Source organism: Taudactylus pleione, unplaced genomic scaffold (assembly GCF_031769625.1).
Source record: "Taudactylus pleione unplaced genomic scaffold, aTauple2 ptg000168l, whole genome shotgun sequence".
Taxonomy (NCBI): Eukaryota; Metazoa; Chordata; class Amphibia; order Anura; family Myobatrachidae; genus Taudactylus; species Taudactylus pleione.
In genome coordinates this window covers 359610-368690 of record NW_028284570.1, presented here as the reverse complement: position 1 = coordinate 368690, position 9081 = coordinate 359610, and the positions used below count along the sequence as shown (strand labels likewise).

The 9081-nt window shown below is 54.1% G+C and overlaps 1 protein-coding gene across 1 annotated transcript in view; it reads left to right on the top strand.

Annotated features, from left to right (window-relative positions):
- The first annotated feature begins 799 nt into the window (after nt 1–799).
- THEM6 (thioesterase superfamily member 6) overlaps nt 800–9081 on the top strand; it is a 41315-nt gene continuing 33033 nt past the window's right edge. Inside the window, exon 1 of the mRNA XM_088475232.1 lies at nt 800–865. The gene's annotated coding sequence lies outside the window, so the exon portion shown is untranslated. The remainder of the gene's footprint in view (nt 866–9081) is intronic.

The window sequence follows — 9081 nt, the reverse complement described above, 5'->3', positions numbered from 1 at the left end:
CTGCTCGCAGTGCTTGTGGTAGGATTTTCCTACCGCAATCATGCGAACAGTTCAGGCTAAAAGACAACCAAGTGACGTGGTCGATGACGCTGCTTTGTTAATTATGCACACCCTTAAAACACCCGTTTTGACCGTTTGGCACGCCTGCGTTCGGATCTCCACTCCCCGTTTTCAAGCACCTTCCCCTGTTACCACCCACAAACGCCTCATCCTGTCACTCAAATTAGCAGGCATTCGCTATTTTGCGAGCGCTCGATTTCCAACCGCAATGACTGGTTCGCGCATGCGTATTACAACCCATACGCATGTGCAGATGTGCGAACATCGCTCGGAGCGAACGAGCGGCCGCTTACGAGCGGCTCTGAATCAGGCCCACAGACAGGACAGGCACATGCAGGACATAGAACACAGACAACTGGCAGACACTGGGTATGGAACACAGGGGTCTATGTACTAAGCAGTGATAAGAGACAGAGTGAAAAGTGATAAGTCTGTGATAAGGTGCCAGCCAATCAGCTTCCAAATGTCATTTTTCAAACACAGCCTGTGAGATGGCAGTTGGGAGCTGATTGGCTGGCACTTATCACTTTCTTATCACTTTTCCCTCTGTCTCTTATCACTGCTTAGTACATAGACTCCACAGACAGGACAGGCATCAAACATTTGCACTTAGCACTTGCTGTCTTGCTACAATGAGCTGGCAGCTGGATGGATCCCTGTGGAACAGAGGGGAGGGGGGGATGCAGGAGCAGAGCACACTTCCTTCTATTCCATCTGTGCTGAAGACCTGAAGGACAGCCAAAGTGCTGTTGGTTGGCTCCTGCCCTGCATTCTGGACTGCGCCTGTTCCCTGGGGAACCAGAAGGTAAAATCCCCTAGTTGTTGTTTCCCCCATGACAGCAAGGGGTCCTGAATCCACCACAGCTTATACAGTTTTGAAATGATAACACACTAGTTGATGAATAGCAGGGCCGGTTCTAGACCAAGTGGAGCCCAGGGCGAGAATTGCCTTTGGCGCTCAGCTCCCTCCACACACACACATACACACACGCTGCCCACATAGCCACACACACACACTGCCCCCATAGCCACACGCTGCCCCCATAGCCACACACACTGCCCCCATAGCCACACACACACGCTGCCCCCATAGCCACACACACACACGCTGCCCCCATAGCCACACACACACGCTGCCCCCATAGCCACACACACACGCTGCCCCCATAGCCACACACACACACGCTGCCCCCATAGCCACACACACACACGCTGCCCCCATAGCCACACACACACACGCTGCCCCCATAGCCACACACACACACGCTGCCCCCATAGCCACACACACACACGCTGCCCCCATAGCCCACACACACACACTGCCCCCATAGCCACACGCTGCCCCCATAGCCACACACACACACTGCCCCCATAGCCACACACACACACTGCCCCCATAGCCACACACACTGCCCCCATAGCCACACACACACTGCCCCCATAGCCACACATACACTGCCCCCATAGACACACACAGCCTCTTAGCCTCACTCACACACACACACACTGCCCCATATATCCTCACACACACTGCCCCCATATATCCTCACACACACTGCCCCCATATAGCCTCACACACACACGGTGCCCCCATAGCCTCACACACACACTGCCCCCATAGCCTCACACACACACACACTGCCCCCATAGCCCACTAAGCCCCACCCCATCTCATAAAGAGGCGTGGCATGAAATCGCGGGGACCAGACTCCCCGGCGGCCCTGCTTATACAGGGTTCTGCAGCACAGATTATCTCATGGGTGCAGAGTGTGCGGCGGGGGGGGCCTTCCTGGACCCATGGGCATTGCACCCCCTGCACCCATTATAGGTAAGGAGTGGAGAGAGGTGGGAGTCAAGGAGGCCTGATCAGAGGAGGTAGAGCCAGATTACCAATGGACTGGATGGAGCTACAGAGCCGGGGCCCATATAAAATAGGCCCATCCTCAGAAGTATGAATATTGTATTTTCTAGTTTTCTCACAAAATAATGCAAATTTCCTATTTTTATGTATTTAGAGAGACATTGGGGCTGATAGTGTAGGGGATGTACACGCCCACAGGTCACTGGCCACACCCACATGGCACTGGACACACCCACACAGCACTAGTCTCCTCTCCTCCCCTTCCCAGTATAAGCCTGTGAACATTTATGAGCCCAGGTCCATGTAGCCCATATGCTTGCCCGAAGAGCAGGTTACATTAGTTCAGTCTAGAGATGACCAGTCCGTGGATGAGGGTCTTCATTGCCTACAGGGTGAGAAAGCGTCTGATCCTGGAGACATTTTGAAGGCGGAAGCAACCAGACTGGGAGGGGGGAGATGTTTCAAGCCTTGGAGAGAGATAAAGTGGCAAAGTTGCCCACAGCAACCAATCAGCTTCTGTCATTTATCTAGTACAGGGGGAGATGTATCAAACCCTGGAGAGAGATAAAGTACCAATCAGCTTCTATCATGTTACAGGCTGTCTTTGATAAATGACAGAAGCTGATTGGTTGGTACTTTATCTCTGTCTGAGGTTTGATACATCTCCCTTACAGCCTATGAAATGATAGTCATATGGTGATTAAAAGTTTTTGGCAACTTCTCCACTTTATCGTTCTCCAAGGCTGGATACATCTCCCCCTGGGAGAGAGAGTGACTGTGTGGTATGAAGGAGAGGGCAGAGTCTAGAACCCTTAGACAGCGAGCACAAGGATCCATCCCCTCCCCTCTTCCTTAGGGCTGGAGCACTGTATAAATGACGGTCACGTATGATCCGGTATACCGGGGAGAGCACTGAGCCTGAGAGTTAGGTGCTCAGTGTTGTCCCTGCCAATATAAAGGATTCAGCTCAGGGTCACCTCCTTCCAACATGTATTTTAGGCTTAGAGCCCTGAGCGGTCCGAGCAGTGACCCCAGACTATGGACCTGATCCAGCGGTCGGCGCTAATGCTGCCACCGCTGAGTCTGTGTACGCGGTTGCTATGCAGAAATATGCAAATGTTGCAGAGGCGTAAGAATGTACTGAGACGCCCCCCTGCGACTTTGCTAATATAAGTATGTGCTTACAGAGACTCAGCTCCAGTCGCAGGTCATTCGCTTATCGCAGTTCTGCGTAACCCTTAGGCTACTCAGAATGGCCGCGGGAGCTGGGACACCAGAGACATTTTCGTGCGTGCGGAATCACAGATGAAGGAAAGTGACACGCCCCAAAATGGCCACGGCACGCCTGCGTTCTTTACCGCCACTCCCCCAATCGCTCCCTGACTGTCAATCACACAGAGTAAAAAGTCGCAGTCTACGGTGATAAGGTACCAGCCAACTAGCTCCTAACTGTCATTTTTCAAACACAACCTGTGACATGGCAGTTAGAAGCTGATTGGGTGGTACTTTATCTCCGTTCACGTTCTCTCCACCCAAGGCTTAGGAAATAGACCCAGAAGACTTCCAAGTACTTCCCCGGCCCCCTAATTCCCCAGACTTGAACCCAATTGAGCATTTGTGGGACCACCTCGATCATGGAGTACGCTCTATGGATCCTCCACCACGCACCCTCCAGCAGCTGTGGGATGCAGTGCAGTCAGCATGGCTCCAGATACCTGTGCCCACCTACCAGCACCTTACTGAGTCACTCCCAGCCCGTCTAGCTGCTGTATGTGCTGCACATAGCGGTGACTCTGGCTATTAGCTGGTGGTCATAATAATGTGACTCCACTGTGTAGAAGGTATATAGACTATGGGCCTGATTCTGAGTCCAAATGAAAACGGATCCCGTGGATATCTGCACACTGCACATACGCCATAGATAGAACCACAGCCTGCATATGTACCGTACCCTGCATACACACATAGCCAGCACCCACAGCCTACGTATGTACCGTACCCTGCATACACACATAGCACCCACAGCCTGCGTATGTACCGTACCCTGCATACACACATAGCCAGCACCCACAGCCTGCGTATGTACCGTACCCTGCATACACACATAGCCAGCACCCACAGCCTGCGTATGTACCGTACCCTGCATACACACATAGCCAGCACCCACAGCCTGCATATGTACCGTACCCTGCATACACACATAGCCAGCACCCACAGCCTGCGTATGTACCGTACCCTGCATACACACATAGCCAGCACCCACAGCCTACGTATGTACCGTACCCTGCATACACACATAGCACCCACAGCCTGCGTATGTACAGTACCCTGCATACACACATAGCCAGCACCCACAGCCTGCGTATGTACCGTACCCTGCATACACACATAGCCAGCACCCACAGCCTGCATATGTACCGTACCCTGCATACACACATAGCCAGCACCCACAGCCTGCGTATGTACCGTACATTGCATACACACATAGCCAGCACCCACAGCCTGCATATGTACCGTACCCTGCATACACACATAGCCAGCACCCACAGCCTGCGTATGTACCGTACCCTGCATACACACATAGCACCCACAGCCTGCGTATGTACCGTACCCTGCATACACACATAGCCAGCACCCACAGCCTGCGTATGTACCGTACCCTGCATACACACATAGCCAGCACCCACAGCCTGCGTATGTGCCGTACCCTGCATACACACAGACAGCACCCATAGTCTGCGTATGTACCGTACCCTGCATACACACATAGCACCCATAGTCTGCGTATGTACCGTACCCCGCATACACACATAGCCAGCACCCACAGCCTGCGTATGTACCGTACCCTGCATACACACATAGCACCCACAGCCTGCGTATGTACCGTACCCTGCATACACACATAGCCAGCACCCACAGCCTGCGTATGTACCGTACCCTGCATACACACATAGCCAGCACCCACAGCCTGCGTATGTACCGTACCCTGCATACACACATAGCCAGCACCCACAGCCTGCGTATGTACCGTACCCTGCATACACACATAGCCAGCACCCACAGCCTGCGTATGTACCGTACCCTGCATACACACATAGCCAGCACCCACAGCCTGCGTATGTACCGTACCCTGCATACACACATAGCCAGCACCCACAGCCTGCGTATGTACCGTACCCTGCATACACACATAGCCAGCACCCACAGCCTGCGTATGTACCGTACCCTGCATACACACATAGCCAGCACCCACAGTCTCCGTATGTACCATACCCTGCATACACACATAGCCATCACCCACAGCCTGCGTATGTACCGTACCCTGCATACACACATAGCCAGCACCCACAGCCTGCGTATGTACCGAACCCTGCATACACACATAGCACCCACAGCCTGCGTATGTACCGTACCCTGCATACACACATAGCCAGCACCCACAGCCTGCGTATGTACCGTACCCTGCATACACACACAGCCAGCACCCACAGCCTGCGTATGTACCGTACCCTGCATACACACATAGCCATCACCCACAGCCTGCGTATGTACCGTACCCTGCATACACACATAGCCAGCACCCACAGCCTGCGTATGTGCCGTACCCTACATACACACATAGCAAGCACCCACAGCCTGCGTATGTACCGTACCCCGAATACACACATAGCACCCACAGCCTGCGTGTGTACCGTACCCTGCATACACACATAGACAGCACCCACAGCCTGCGTATGTACCGTACCCTGCATACACACATAGCCAGCACCCACAGCCTGCGTATGTACCGTACCCTGCATACACACATAGCCAGCACCCACAGTCTCCGTATGTACCGTACCCTGCATACACACATAGCCATCACCCACAGCCTGCGTATGTACCGTACCCTGCATACACACATAGCCAGCACCCACAGCCTGCGTATGTACCGTACCCTGCATACACACATAGCACCCACAGCCTGCGTATGTACCGTACCCTGCATACACACATAGCCAGCACCCACAGCCTGCGTATGTACCGTACCCTGCATACACACATAGAGCACCCACAGCCTACGTATGTACCGTACCCTGCATACACACATAGCCAGCACCCACAGCCTGCGTATGTACCGTACCCTGCATACACACATAGACAGCACCCACAGCCTGCGTATGTACCGTACCCTGCATATACACATAGCCAGCACCCACAGCCTGCGTATGTACCGTACCCTGCATATACACATAGCCAGCACCCACAGTCAGCGCATGTGCCGTACACTGCATACACACATAGCCAGCACCCACAGCGTGCGTATGTACCGTACCCTGCATACACAGATAGCACCCACAGCCTGCGTATGTACCGTACCCTGCATACACACATAGCCAGCACCCACAGCCTGCGTATGTACCGTACCCTGCATACACACATAGCCAGCACCCACAGCCTGCGTATGTACCGTACCCTGCATACACACATAGCCAGCACCCACAGCCTGCGTATGTACCGTACCCTGCATACACACATAGCCAGCACCCACAGCCTGCGTATGTACCGTACCCTGCATACACACATAGCCAGCACCCACAGCCTGCGTATGTACCGTACCCTGCATACACACATAGCCAGCACCCACAGCCTGCGTATGTACCGTACCCTGCATACACACATAGCCAGCACCCACAGCCTGCGTATGTACCGTACCCTGCATACACACATAGCCAGCACCCACAGCCTGCGTATGTACCGTACCCTGCATACACACATAGCCAGCACCCACAGCCTGCGTATGTACCGTACCCTGCATACACACATAGCCAGCACCCACAGCTTGCGTATGTACAATACCCTGCATACACACATAGCCAGCACCCACAGCCTGCGTATGTACCGTACCCTGCATACACACATAGACAGCACCCACAGCCTGCGTATGTACCGTACCCTGCATACACACATAGCCAGCACCCACAGCCTGCGTATGTACCGTACCTTGCATACACACATAGCCAGCACCCACAGCCTGCGTATGTACCGTACCCTGCATACACACATAGCCAGCACCCACAGCCTACGTATGTACCGTACCCTGCATACACACATAGCACCCACAGCCTGCGTATGTACCGTACCCTGCATACACACATAGCCAGCACCCACAGCCTGCGTATGTACCGTACCCTGCATACACACATAGCCAGCACCCACAGCCTACGTATGTACCGTACCCTGCATACACACATAGCCAGCACCCACAGCCTGCGTATGTACCGTACCCTGCATACACACATAGCAGGCACCCACAGCCTGAGTATGTACCGTACCCTGCATACACACATAGCAGGCACCCACAGCCTGAGTATGTACCGTACCCTGCATACACACATAGCCAGCACCCACAGCCTGCGTATGTACCGTACCCCGCATACACACATAGACAGCACCCACAGCCTGCGTATGTACCGTACCCCGCATACACACATAGCCAGCACCCACAGCCTACGTATGTACCGTACCCTGCATACACACATAGCCAGCACCCACAGCCTACGTATGTACCCTACCCTGCATACACACATAGCACCCACAGCCTGCGTATGTACCGTACCCTGCATACACACATAGACAGCACCCACAGCCTGCGTATGTACCGTACCCCGTATACACACATAGCCAGCACCCACAGCCTGCGTATGTACCGTACCCTGCATACACACATAGCCAGCACCCACAGCCTACGTATGTACCGTACCCTGCATACACACATAGCCAGCACCCACAGCCTGCATATGTACCGTACCCTGCATACACACATAGCCAGCACCCACAGCCTGCGTATGTGCCGTACCCTGCATACACACATAGCCAGCACCCACAGCCTGCGTATGTACCGTACCCTGCATACACACACAGAGCACCCACAGCCTGCGTATGTACCGTACCCTGCATACACATATAGCCAGCACCCACAGCCTACGTATGTACCGTACCCTGCATACACACATAGCCAACACCCACAGCCTGCGTATGTACCGTACCCTGCATACACACATAGCCAGCACCCACAGCCTGCGTATGTACCGTATCCTGCATACACACATAGCACCCACAGCCTGCGTATGTACCGTACCCTGCATACACACATAGCCAGCACCCACAGCCTGCGTATGTACCGTACCCTGCATACACACATAGAGCACCCACAGCCTGCGTATGTACCGTACCCTGCATACACACATAGCCAGCACCCACAGCCTACGTATGTACCGTACCCTGCATACACACATAGCCAGCACCCACAGCCTGCGTATGTACCGTACCCTGCATAGACACATAGCCATCACCCACAGCCTGCGTATGTGCCGTACCCTGCATACACACATAGACAGCACCCACAGCCTGCGTATGTACCGTACCCTGCATACACACATAGACAGCACCCACAGCCTGCGTATGTACCGTACCCTGCATACACACATAGCCAGCACCCACTGCCTGCGTATGTACCGTACCCCGCATACACACATAGCCAGCACCGACAGCCTGCGTATATACCGTACCCTGCATACACACATAGCCAGCACCCACAGCCTGCGTATGTACCGTACCCTGCATAGACACATAGCCATCACCCACAGCCTGCGTATGTGCCGTACCCTGCATACACACATAGACAGCACCCACAGCCTGCGTATGTACCGTACCCTGCATACACACATAGCCAGCACCCACAGCCTGCGTATGTACCGTACCCTGCATACACACATAGCCAGCACCCACAGCCTGCGTATGTACCGTACCCCGCATACACACATAGCCAGCACCCACAGCCTGCGTATGTACCGTACCCTGCATACACACATAGCCAGCACCCACAGCCTACGTATGTACCGTACCCTGCATACACACATAGCCAGCACCCACAGCCTGCGTATGTACCGTACCCTGCATACACACATAGCAGGCACCCACAGCCTGCGTATGTACCGTACCCCGCATACACACATAGCCAGCACCCACAGCCTGCGTATGTACCGTACCCCGCATACACACATAGCCAGCACCCACAGCCTGCGTATGTGCCGTACCCCGCATACACACATAGCCAGCACCCACAGCCTGCGTATGTACCGTACCCTGCATACGCACATAGACAGCACCCACAGCCT